Source organism: Podarcis liolepis (assembly GCF_965112155.1).
Source record: "Podarcis liolepis genome assembly, chromosome: 6".
Classification (NCBI taxonomy): domain Eukaryota; kingdom Metazoa; phylum Chordata; class Lepidosauria; order Squamata; family Lacertidae; genus Podarcis; species Podarcis liolepis.
The window spans coordinates 30,379,554-30,392,528 of NC_139559.1; the positions used below are offsets into that span (position 1 = coordinate 30,379,554).

At 40.3% G+C, this 12,975-nt stretch overlaps 1 protein-coding gene across 1 annotated transcript in view; it reads right to left on the bottom strand.

Annotated features, from left to right (window-relative positions):
* The window catches only part of TOX2 (TOX high mobility group box family member 2), a 260,964-nt gene extending 251,139 nt beyond the window's left edge, over positions 1 to 9,825 (bottom strand). The window contains exon 1 of the mRNA XM_083508113.1: positions 9,804 to 9,825. The gene's annotated coding sequence lies outside the window, so the exon portion shown is untranslated. The remainder of the gene's footprint in view (positions 1 to 9,803) is intronic.
* Between the last annotated feature and the right edge of the window lie 3,150 nt (positions 9,826 to 12,975).

Below are 12,975 nucleotides of genomic sequence, written 5' to 3' on the forward strand. Positions count from 1 at the left end.
ACACCAAAACCTGCATATATATATATATATATATATATATATATATATATTTCATTTATTAATCACTTTTCAGTAAACATCCCCATTCTAACCATATAACACACAGAAATGCAATTTCTAAGCCAATATGCGTTGATGGTTAGAAAAATCCTTGCTTCAGTTAACATTGAGAGCCTCTTAGGGCTGGTGGCTACTAGCTAATCTGGAGCTACACACATCACCTGCTTACTTGGGCAATGGAAAAATAGTTTGAAATGTGAAGCGGATTAAGAGAATATGAAAAAAGGCTTATAAATGGGTAAAAGCTTAATGGTAAGGATTTGCTGAACTAATAAATCTAAGTGGAATACAAAAAAGGGAGGTATGAGGAGGTCCGGGGAAATAAGCTTAAGGAAAATAAGAAACGGAAAATTAATGTGTTTTTAACTGTTTTTATTTTGTATTTTGTATTTTTCTTTTTCTTTTTCCATTTTTATTGTAATATGTTAAAAAATCTCAATAAATATCTTATTAAAAAAAAATGAAATGTGAAGCGGAAATGCAGCCAGCAAAGGAGGCATAAGTTTGTTTATTTGTTTGTTTGTTTTAAGATAGAGATTTTCCAACTAGCTTGAAAGAAGGAACTGAAAAGGGATTTGAAGGATACATTGTATGATGAAAAGTCTACCTCATTGCCTAGTTTGTTTCATGTGCTTCTTTAATCATAATGATAATTATAGAATTATTGTTATTCTTATCGGCTTTTGCAGGGACAAAGTAATCCAAGTATCAAAACTTTCCATACTTCTAGCCTAGCACCAAAGAACTGGAGTAAAAGCTGAGTATCGCATCCTGCAAATGCAGTCCAAATTGCCGTAGCTACATGCCTGCAGTCATTAGTTCAGCTGTTTTATCCAGAAACAGAAAGCTATCATACCAGCATTGTACACTAGGAGAGGGTTAACTTCCTTCTGAATGCAAAATGCCCTCATGGGAATGGAATGTGTAGTGTTTGTAAGTGGCTGTGCCCCAGAATCCTTTGAGAGACTTCTGACTACCGAATGTTAACAATCAGTATTATTAAAGAACAATTGATGGCCTGTAACCAAACAACAGAAACTAATTACTGGAAAACTTTTATTGTACTTTAATTACTGGGCCTCTTTGTCAATTAGCAGGAGAGAGAGGCAGAGGGAAAGTGAGAGACTCATTTTATAGTAACAATAAATTTTCTAGAACCACAATCATCAGCTGCTGAAAAAGTGAGTCCATTAATGCATAATATTAAGGCATCAGCCTAACTAACTAACAAACGTGGAATTGCTTTAACAAATAAACACTCCATAGAACATAATAATTTCTTCTCATGGTGCCAGTGCCATCAGACACACTTGCCTTATGTTTTAATCTGACTTTAACACTGTATTGCTTCTATGAACATTTCTGTTTTGAATCTTGCAAAAGACACTGAATTTAAGGCTGGAAAAATGAGAAACCCAAAAAAGGGAAAGTGACATACCATTCCATCCCTTGTTAAACAACAGCACTGCAAAATTCAAAGAAGTGCAAATTTGGAAATATGGCTATATTTTGGTTTGCATATTGTGTCAGGAACGGCAGTGTAAGCAGATTTGTCTTTAAATGCAAAATGAATTGAATTTCTTCCCCATTCTTAGGTGAGTGTAAAGAAGGGGGCTGGAAAAGAGTGCACTCCCTGGTATGGGGGATCAGGATTGCAATAGGCTTGGACAATGCTGCTGACCAGTCATTGGGTCTTGTGTAAATAGAACACTTCCCCTTTCTGATGTCTCACATCCTGCCTGGACCAGTTTTGGCTTCCTGAGTACCACTATATCTGAGTCAGTACTGTAACCAGTCTTTTCATGTTTGAGGCCATACTCTCCACCCTTGGGCCTCAGCATCACAAAAATTCCAAAGAAACATCTTTTCTGTGGAAATATGCTGTTTTCAATGTGCACTTTATGTTTGACTTCCGTTGGTAATGTTTTCTTTTGAAATGTTTAAGATAATTTCTTGTGTTGAATGAACATTTTGTAGTTGACCTCCTCTGCAATGTTTTATTTAAAAATCTTTAAGGTAATATTTTAGTTTCCTGTTAATTATGTTGCTTTGAATGTATACTTTGTATTTGACTTTCTCCAGCAATGTTTTATTCTGGCTTGTTTTATTTGATGTTTTAATGTGTTGTAGACCACTTTGAGATTTTTACTTAAAAATGTAAAAGCAGTATAGAAATAAAATGAATAATAATAATATACGTAATATAAGACAGGACGTGCGTGGCGCTGTGGTCTAAACCACTGAGCCTCTTGGGCTTGCCGATTGGAAGGTTGGCAGTTTGAATCCCCGAGACGGGGTGAGTTCCCATTGCTCTGCCCCAGTTCCTGCCAACCTAGCAGTTCGAAAGCACACCAGTGCAAATAGATAAATAGGTACCGCTCTGGTGGGAAGGTAAATGGCGTTTCTGTGCGCTGCTCTGGTTTTGGTGTTCCGTTGCGCCAGAAGTGGCTTAGTCATGCTGGTCACATGACCCAGAAAAACTGTCTGTGGACAAATGTCGGCTCCCTCAGCCTGTAAAGTGAGATGAGCACCACAACCCCAGAGTTGTCTGCGAATGGACGTAACTGTCAGGAGTCCTTTACCTTTACCTTTTTATGTAATATAAAGCAAAAGTTAACCCTGTACTGATGAATATCAGGACACTTCATTTATGAATGTGTATAGCTACTGAGTATAGTCATTGCTCTGTTTCACCCACCACCTAGAAAACATGTCCCATTTTTACAAAACGAAAAGAAAATACTGCATAATTTTACCTGTTAATAACTTTAAATATATCACAGTTATTATGTGGGGGGAAATGCACTAACCCCTGTCCCAGCTTACCCTGGTGCAGGTAACCTTATTGCCCCCCTCTCATAATCTCATTACCATTGTTCCTTGGAGGGTGTGTTTATCTCATTCCCCACCCCTGGCTAAAAACTGCTATGAGTACATGGAAAATACTGGCCTCCTCAAAGCGGCACATAAAAATGAAAGTAGTCCATTGGCACTGCATACAGATACTACATGATCTTGCCCCAGAGTGATCAAAGAGAATAGGAGGGGAAGCAACATATTTTCAACATGTTCAACATACACTAATGACCTGAATTTGTGGTTGCACTGGGATAAGGAAGTGGCAAGTAGCTTATAAATTTGTCACAGCCTGTCTTATTTTATATTGCTTGAATAGATTGGGTTTTGAGCAATCGGGAGAATCCAGACTAGTGCCTGTAGGTGAATTTAATAAGAACTGTAATCTATACTCTCTTGACACTTTCATACATACATGATGATGCACAGTAATAGTGAATCCTATAAAGATCAAACCAAACCAAATAGGATATAAAGAATTCCTCACGGGGCATTTAACAGACAAATGAGGTGCAAATACGTCAAACCCAAACTTCGTTGAGGATTTGGTTAAGACCCAGTTGATTTCTTGTATGGTGTGTGTACACACACCTATGTGTGTGTATCATACCTATAGTTAGGTAAGGTACAAATTCTGCAGAGTAATTTATACCCCCTGCATATCAGTCATGGTAAACCAGGGAAAAAATCATAATGCAAACCAAATGGATAACAGAGAGCAGTCATATAGGAATGACTGAATTAAGACACTGGCTGCCTGTAGCATCGGCTGCCTAAAGAGTAATGGGATGCTTATTCAGGAAAGATGGGAATTATACAGATCTGTATGGTAGCAAGGCAGGAGACATCTGTGTGCACCTGATCCAAGCCAAACTACCTGCAAGTGATTCTTCTCCCCCTTATTCTTTCATATAACCACTTTCCCCTTTACCCTCATCCAAATTCTCTACCAGCTGCAGTAGTTTGTTGTCAATTGAAAAGGTGACCAGTTCTCTAGAATGTAGTTGTGGTAAAAAGCAGTCTTAGGGAAAGATGCAGGCTTGTGTTGCTTGCCTGTAGTGAACTGTGGAGTGATGCTAACACATTTTTTAAAAATTGTGATTTATTTATTTTTAGCAACTCACAAATATGGAAGAATGAGCAAAAGAACCAGTACCAGTAAAAGAACATTTACGAAAAAGGGAGGAAATATATAGAGAAGGGAGGGAGAAGGAGGTGTGTCATTGTATTTTAGACACATGGAATATATATATATATATATATATATATATATATATATATATACACACACACACACATTAAAGTTATGACTACCGAGCAGAAGTCTTAAGAAAAGCTGGCCCAAGGTCTTCATGTTTGCCTTTGTTATGATCACAACTGAGATAGATAGGTTCAAGGATTGCAAATCATTAAGCATAACTATAGTTGAAAGGCAAGCATGCAGTGTGGTGGTGCACAGGTACACACAGCAGTTTTGCTTCACCTCCAGTGAAGAAAGCAAGCTAGGAGCATTAAGCCCAGAACATGCTCACAGCTTGTTTGGAGAGAGGTAAACCATGAGCCCTGGCTTGGATGTAATGCTAAACCAAACAATGGCTTAGCTCCAAGTGGCGCACCAACAGAAGGAGTGGAGAAGTGACCTATCCACAATTTTTGCCCCTCACATTGGCATGCTGCACATTCACCTTTAAACCATAGTTAACCTTAACCATGGTTCAAAGTGATATCTGATCCAGGCCACAGTCTTCTCTTTCTAGTGCTGGCTAAAACTAGCACAAATGCTGAGCCACAGACTGAATTCTGCATGGATCTATTCTCAACCTGACACTGACTGTTTGTGAAACAGCATTTGCTGAAATACAAAGTGTTTGGAGTAAGGGGTTTTCCGCCATTGTTGCAGTCTTTTTTATGTTAGCAACAGGGATGGGGAAATCTGTCAATTTTAGTTTCTCTGCATCTCATTTTTCCAATCTTAAGTTCAGATCTCCACATTTCCACATCAGCTTAATTTTTTAAAACCCTCATGAAAATTCATCATCCTTTTGAGAGCCAGTGTGGTGTAGTGGTTAAGAGCGGTGGACTCGTAATCTGGGGAACCGGGTTCGATTCCCCGCTCCTCCACATGCAGCTGCTGGGTGACCTTGGGCCAGTCACACTTCTCTGAAGTCTCTCAGCCCCACTCACCTCACAGAGTGTTTGTTGTGGGGGAGGAAGGGAAAGGAGAATGTTAGCCGCTTTGAGACTCCTTAAAGGGAGTGAAAGGCGGGATATAAAATCCAAACTCTTCTTCTTCTTTAATATGATTTTCTCCTAATATACACATTTTTATTTCCAAATTTGTCCAATATGCACATTTTTTTGTAAGTCAATTTTCCTTGGTAAAATGCATTTTTGTGCGCTATTTTCATTAACACATTCCTTTTTAAATCATGCTTTACCAGAGTGTAAATATTTTTGTACATATTATTTGGCTGAATGATTCCACTGCACAATTTAGAGAAAGTGCAGTACACATTATTTAGGAAAGTGCAAATTAGGTAGGTTCTCTTTTAAATGCAAACTGGATCAAATTTCTCCCCCAACCTCTCGTTAGCAATTGTCTCACAAAGTTGAGCAAACGTACATTGGCAGCGGCCACACAGCAGATAGACCCTTCCTTGCAACCCTTGCAGCGAACAATCATTTTCCAGTTCTGCCAAATAATAGCGATGCACACGCGATCATCACTCCCCTCACTAACAGAACCTTCCCTTTTCACCAAAAGATGTTACCACGGTAAAGTCTACCTCAAATGCAGGAAACGTGTTTCCTGCCCCCCACAAACCTTCAGTACATTATAGACTTCCCTTTGTAAAGATCTTTAATGACGACAAGTACTCAGGGCAGTACTTTTGTGTCTGATACAAAAGAATAAAAACTATTGAACTATTTTGTGGCAGTAGGATTCATCTGGCCTTTTGGTCCTTTTTGCCTGATTGTGGCGTCTCCCCACCCCTACCCCCTTCCTCCCTCTTATTCCAAGATGAATGGATTCATTCCCTTGTGAAGTTCCAGACCGCACATAACAAAACCACCGAAAATCACTGTGACAGTTTCATGCTGCTATATCGCGTCCATATCTATAAACAGATGCTGGGTGCAACATTTACCTGTTGGATTATGGAAACCCGCCTCATCCTTCACTTTGTTTTTCCACAGCCCAAAGTATTTTTTGTAAAGAGGAAAAGCTGGTAAGTTAATCTCTCTCACATCAAAATGATAAAACCCACTGTCAACAGTAATGGCATGTAACAGCTACCTGTGGTACCACCTCGTTTCAAAAATGACATGACCGTGGGAGTGAGCTAGTTTCAAGACCAAATACATAGGGAGAATGTGCTTATGGGAATGCACTCCCGGTGGGCTGGTTCATCAATCAACAAACATCACTTGATTTTCTGTACATTTGTTTGGGATGCATTTAATGACTGGCGGGTGAATGTGTGACCCACTGGAAAACATTGCACCTGCAACGATGTGTTCATTTGCACTTGATGTGCATGTGTGAACCAGACCAGACCAATGCTGGAAGACTATTGGAACATTTAAGTCAACATGAGCATCTGCAAAGAATCCTATGCACCACATACTACAGGTTGAGGCCAATGCAGGGTTATGCTAGTTCCCAGTCTGAGCTTCAAATGGTATCAAAGTCAGCTTGAATGCCTTTCAGATCCTAAGTGCTGTGGTGAGCAGAGTGGACTGGAACTGTCACCCATGTGTTGCTGGCCTCCAGGCTGGGTTACTGCAATGCACTCAGTGTGGGGCTTCCCATGATGTTGGTCCACGCAAGATGTGGCGGCTCAACTGCTTCCTGGCAAAGGATATTATTAGCCTACCAAGCTAAGTTTGCTGTGCTGCTTTGAGTGTTTAAAACCTTATACAGTTTGGTGCCAGGATTCCTGAAGTATCTTCTCACCACTTATATACCCAAATTGATCACTGTGCTCTGCAGATAACATCTTATCAGAAGGTTGCTTTTGTACATTATAGAAATTGGGCCTTTAGCATTGTGGCGCCCTGTGTTTTAAAATTGTCTTCCCTTGAATATTAGACAAGCAGCATCTCTGCTGTCTTTTCGGTGCCCACAGGAAACTTTCCCCTTTCAAAAAACCTTTTAAGTTGAGATCTTTCCCGGTCTGCATCTGCATTGGAATTATTTTTAAGATTTTAAAAGATTATTTTATTTTTTTAATCACTTGTTTGCTGCCCTGGGCTCCTTGCAATGCTATTCTCTGGCCAAATAATGTGTCACAAAAATGCATATATTGATGAAAATATACAAAAAAATTAATATATTAGGCAAAACCAATTTGCAAAAATATGTATATAAGGGCAAAACCAGATCCTAAAATGTGTTTATTAGAAGACATTTGCACTATGCTGTTGAATTTCCATGAGGACTTTAAAAAGAAATTGCAAATTGATGCAGAAAGGTGTGGAACTGAACTGAAGAGTGGTAAAATGAGAGATGGGGAGAAACCAAAAATGGTAGATTTGCCCACTTTCCTCCCTTCATTGGTTTATATGAATATGAATATTATTATTAATATTAGTAAGTTACAAATTTATAATTTATTAAATTTGTATACTGTCCTATACCCGCAGATCTCAGGGCAGTTCACAACATCATAAGGCTTATCTCTTTGAATAACCTACCTTAAATGATTGAGGTACAGTTAGCACCAGATAGGATACATGTATTGTAGTTAAACCTCCTTGGAGGAACATGTAAGATTAATACACAATAGGTGTATTCAAAGTTTCTTAGCACAAGAAACAAAGCAGCCTTTGGTAGCCCCACTTTTTCACTGCTACACCTTTTTTACTAGCCACATGATGTCAGCAGCTTCTAGAACACTCTGCACTGCACATAACCAGCGCAGATGGCAGTCGCGATTTGTGTTCTGGCACCATTTGGAACCTTGGTTTGCATCCTGATCTAGGGATAAGAGTTATGAGGTGCAAGAGCTAGTCTCATCTGTCCTAAATCCCCAGGGAGATGTAGCAAAGGGCCTCGTCCTGTTACACTAAGCCGCAAAAGAGCCTCCATCCCACTGGTTTCCTCCCACTGCTTATCTTATCTGATTAGTCCAAGAATCTCTATTATCCTCAGACCCCCCCCCCCTTCCCCAAGTACAATAGAACCACAGTGTTTATGTGTTATACTCTATCTTGTTTCACAACCTGGATATTTTTAGGTGAACTCTATAAACTCTAGGATTAAGTACATAGTGCCTAATGGAACTCCCCCTCCCCTTTGCTCCCTAATGTCAAGTCTCATACCCCTTGAGCCAAAGCAATACTGTGGAATCAGACATTTTTTAAAAAAATTATGCTTCTCCCCTCCCCTTTGCTCCCTTCTTTTTTATTGTGCAGGAAAGGATCTGGTTAGTGTAGTCTGGGAATATAGGAAAGGCAGACACCTGCCTTCGTACAGTACAGGGCAGCTGCTATTGTTAGGTCAGAATGCTGTCTGTGGCTGTATGGACCAATAGTTTTATCTCCTCCTGGAAGGAAGGTTTCTGAGTCTTGTAGCTAAGAAGTCACAAGCTTTCCTATTTGCTTTGCAGAATTTAATTTTCTCTATATTTCTGAAGTTCAGCAGGTGAGTGCCATCGCATATGTAGCCAAAACAGCTTTGCCCCTACTGAAGAGGGTGGAATCGGCAGACGCTGAGAGACCCCAAGGTTTGTCAAAGTACTAAAATCTTTAGAGCAAATCCCAAGGGACCCCAAAAAACAATGCAATGAAAACTGTGTGTATTCAGTGGCCATGGCCATTGGGGGTTGGGGTGGAAAAGTGAGGAGGAATGTTTTGTAGGAGAGGGGAGCATGGTCAATGGCTGATTGGCTGAAGCCATGAACAGAAGCTCCCTGTAGCAGCCAGCCTACATTGCCAAGTTGGCTTCCTAACGCTGCTCCTGCGCCACACCCAGCTTCCCCTCCCAGTCTCCGTAACCAAAAAGCAACGCTGTCCTATCAATGCTACACTGCCAGCCACTACTGCAACATTTCGTTGCAAGTTCCATTTGTTCTTCGGAATACATAAACTATTCTGTGCCTTTGATCCTTTGATCCCAGCTATAACATGGAAACAACTCACAACCCCTGCAGCCAACATTTCTCCAGGAAGCCTAAGGCAGCAACACAGGGTTCCAATATGGTCTCCCATTGACCCAGATCTACTTAGCTTCAGCAAGTTCACATATGTCTTCATACCCTCAACATGGGTAAAGGCTACATTTCACATTATTTTGGAGAAGTCTGTATGTGTAATTTTAAAACACTACTACTACCACTACCACTACCACTACCACTACCACCACCACCACCACCACCACTACTACTACTACTAATTATTATTATTATTATTTTAACATTTTATCCCACGTTGGTATCAAATAGATGAAAGAATAACAGTATTAAATGAGGATGGAAAAAGGTGAAACACAAGTAAACTTTATTCACATATGTACCGTTGCTGTTAAAGCTATTAAAATTTGATCTCCCAGAGAAAGCCAATTTAAATTTCAAGATCAATGATGTTTCACATTCAAAATATGTGAGCTAAGAAACTACACTTTGTTTTTCACATCCCACTTACCTGCGAGTAAGTCTAATTGAACTCAGTGGAATGTGCCTCTTAGTAGAGATGTATAGGATTGCATTGTCAACCAATTATCAAAATGAAAGTTAAAGGGCAGCTTGAAACATTTCAAACTGCAACTGTCACCGTTGCTTTGGATGACACATTTTGCATGCAGTCCACATCTTGTTAAAGTCAATGGCAAGTCTAATGGATCTGGATTGCACAGAGTGGTACCAGAAATGTGGAATTATTCTTACCTGAACATACTGAGGAAATCAGATGATCTCATCTTGACAGGGTCATAGCAATTAGAAGATTAACTTACGGAGGTCCAAAATGCAGGGGAGAGGCTTTTTTCATTTTCTTTTTAGATCTAAATGCTATAAGCAATTCATAAAGCAACAGGCATTACATTACTACACAATAGAGCAGCTCAAGATATCCTGTAAAAGCAGACTGTTCCATTGGCACCCAAAAATTACAGATTCAGACTCTTCCTACTAATAACAATGTTACCTCATTAAACACTAACCTCCCCTTATCTCAAAAATACTGGAAAAACACAAGACCCAAAATATTCAAAAATCCACTTTTTATTATAATGCCCTCAGAATAACAACTCACAATACAATTCTTCAGTTTTAAAGGATGGGAAATCTCTCACATCTCTAATACAAAAGAATGCATTAGCTCCTGTCCGTTCTGCATGTTATGATCTTTGATTCATAGACAATTCTCTCTCTCTCTCTCGCTTACGTATAACATGCTTGTCTGTCTTTACCCATTATGGAAGTTCTCCCACTTGCTTGGGCCAAAGGGTGGTGGTGGAATGTTTGGCAAGGGCTTGTGAAGTTTGCTGCAGTGCAGTGGTACAGTTTTATATTTAACCTGAGCTCCACTGGTTCATCCAACTTTCCTCCTTCCAACTCCATCCCATTGTTGAAGAACTGCCATATTATGAGGGTTATATTTTCTTGGCAATATAAGATGGGGGTTTGGGGGTTTGGGGTGCTTCTGATATATTCCTCTCCCTTCTCCCTTTTTATTAGTTCTTCCTCACCCCAGGGTGAAGGGGAGGGCTTTTTCTTTAGGAGGCCTTCAGAAAGCGAGGGCCCCCACCTTTTGGGGTGCTTCCTCTGCATTTATTACATTTCCCTGGCATAACACTCCTCAGGGCTGTCCGCATTTCGATGAAGCCAATGCTGGGGCGATTCTTCTCCCTCCTCAGGCGCTCGGCTTCAATGGAGACCCATTTGTAGAGGTTCTTTACAAAAGAAATCATTATCCCTTTGGCCTTGGTGGTCATGTACATGTTGTCCTTTCGAAGTTGTTGCAGGGTCTTGGAATCATTCAGGGCGGGGGAGTTCGGCTTCCTTTTTCCAACCTTCTTGACCGGCTTTGGCTTTGCTTGCGCTCCACGTCTGAAATGGCACGTCTTCTTTACAGGCCGAGGCTTCCTACCCTTGAGCTGCTTTCTTTTTGGAAGCGGAATTCTTTTCTTCCCTCTGTATGCAGAAGGCATGACTCCAATCTGTTGCCACTCTAGGTGCCTCCTCTACTGTAAGTGCCTGGGGCTCCGCCCAACCTATTGGCTTATATACTGCCAGGTATGCAAATAGCAGAACATTTCTGAGCTCCGTGATTGGTTAGCAAGGACAAAGCCATTGGTAGTAACATTATGATGGTGCCCATGTGCCTCACAGTGAGGGCCAATGAAATATTCCCTCCCAACCAAAAAATGAAGGCAACTGCAACCCACACTTTGATTGGCTGTTAGAAGCATGATTATGACATATAGGCAGCTCTGACATTTTTTATGCAGTTATAACAGTGTCGGTCTCTATGCTTCACCTTGTTTTTAATGGTCATCTATAACTTATTTATCTGTTATTTTAGTTCATTAAATTATCAACTAGTTTACAACTCATGATTAGATAAATGTATTTGTTCCACTTGTCAAAATGCATTACCCTCCACACCACTCTGTAATCTTCATGGCTGAAAGAGTCACAGAAACCTGGATGGATGTGAGCATCCACATTCCACAGCAGCCAGAAGTTCCATACTCATCAGATTCAGCACATGGTGTCTCCCACCGATGCCTTGATTGGTTGTTATTCATTTTAGCCCTTAAAGGCCAATAAGACCTTCAGACAGAATGCTAACTTCATAGGAGATTGGATCCTGCCTTGAGTATGAGATCAAAGACTTGGACTTGGATCCAAAGATCCAGGAAGGGAATGAGAAAATGCAGCAGCGCTATTCCATTAACTCCTGCTAGCAGAGGACTTGTTGCAGTTGAGTGCCACAGTTTATCCAAAATTCCATCACAGTAAATTAAACCATAAACAAAGAAAACATTTGCCTCCTGTGTATAAACTCTAGTGGGCCATTAAAGGTCTTGAGTCTGAGTCTGGGAAAAGTCATTCAGAAATGGAGGAACACCTCTAGCTTTGGAATCACTTTTCACCTCCAACATTCTTCTACAAAGTCAGAAGAAGCCCTTCTGTGAGCAGGTTATGCTTTGTTTGGATCCAAACCAATATCTTCAAAAACAAGCCTGTCCCCACTACTAGTCTTGAACTTTTACTAAGTGTATTCCTTCACGTTTATAAAATTTCTATTACACCCTTCTTTCAAAGAAGATCACTGTGGAGCTCTGTACAGGAGGTTCCTATCACTGTCTTTCCAGCTTTCCCCATCAATATATCTTCTGAGACCCAAGTTAATTTAGAAACAGAACCTCTTCATGAACCTCCAGACCATCCCCACTCCATCCCACAAGACACAGATAGTCTGTCCCCTGAACTGGAAGGCTCCATCCTGGAAAATAAATCTCTACTCACAACGGAAGGGTTTCTTGCCCATATTTGCCTGCATAAGCAATTAAGGTATTTGAAAAATGAAATCCACAAACCAATAACCATCTATTAGAAAAATTCATATTCTTTTAACACTTTTATCCTCAGGGCCACATTGACCTTTATGAAGTGTTTTTATCTCTTCTATATTACTGTGCATGTCTAACAAGATATGCTGAGGTGGGTAAGATATACAAGCAGTAGGCAGAATTTGCAGTCGTCTTAGTTTGGACTAAGGCTGAGCTGACACTACAATACTCAGAGTTTGTTACAAACATCTTTTGTCAATGTCAAAAATGCAACTGCTCAGTGTTCCTTTGTGATGATATTCACATATTCATTTGTTTGCTCTCAGTCATCTATATTTTATTGGCAAAGTGCTGTGATGTCAACCCCTTCACTGTAGGATCCCTGACTGGATGTTTGCTGATAGAATCATGTAATGTGCCGCCATAAAAACATCACAGTTCCTACAGCTGGCATTATTGGTTTTGTAAGCAGAAAGGAGGAGCCATGGCTGTGGTTCAGGGCAGTGTGAAATGGGGGAGGCAAGCATCTGAGAATGTCT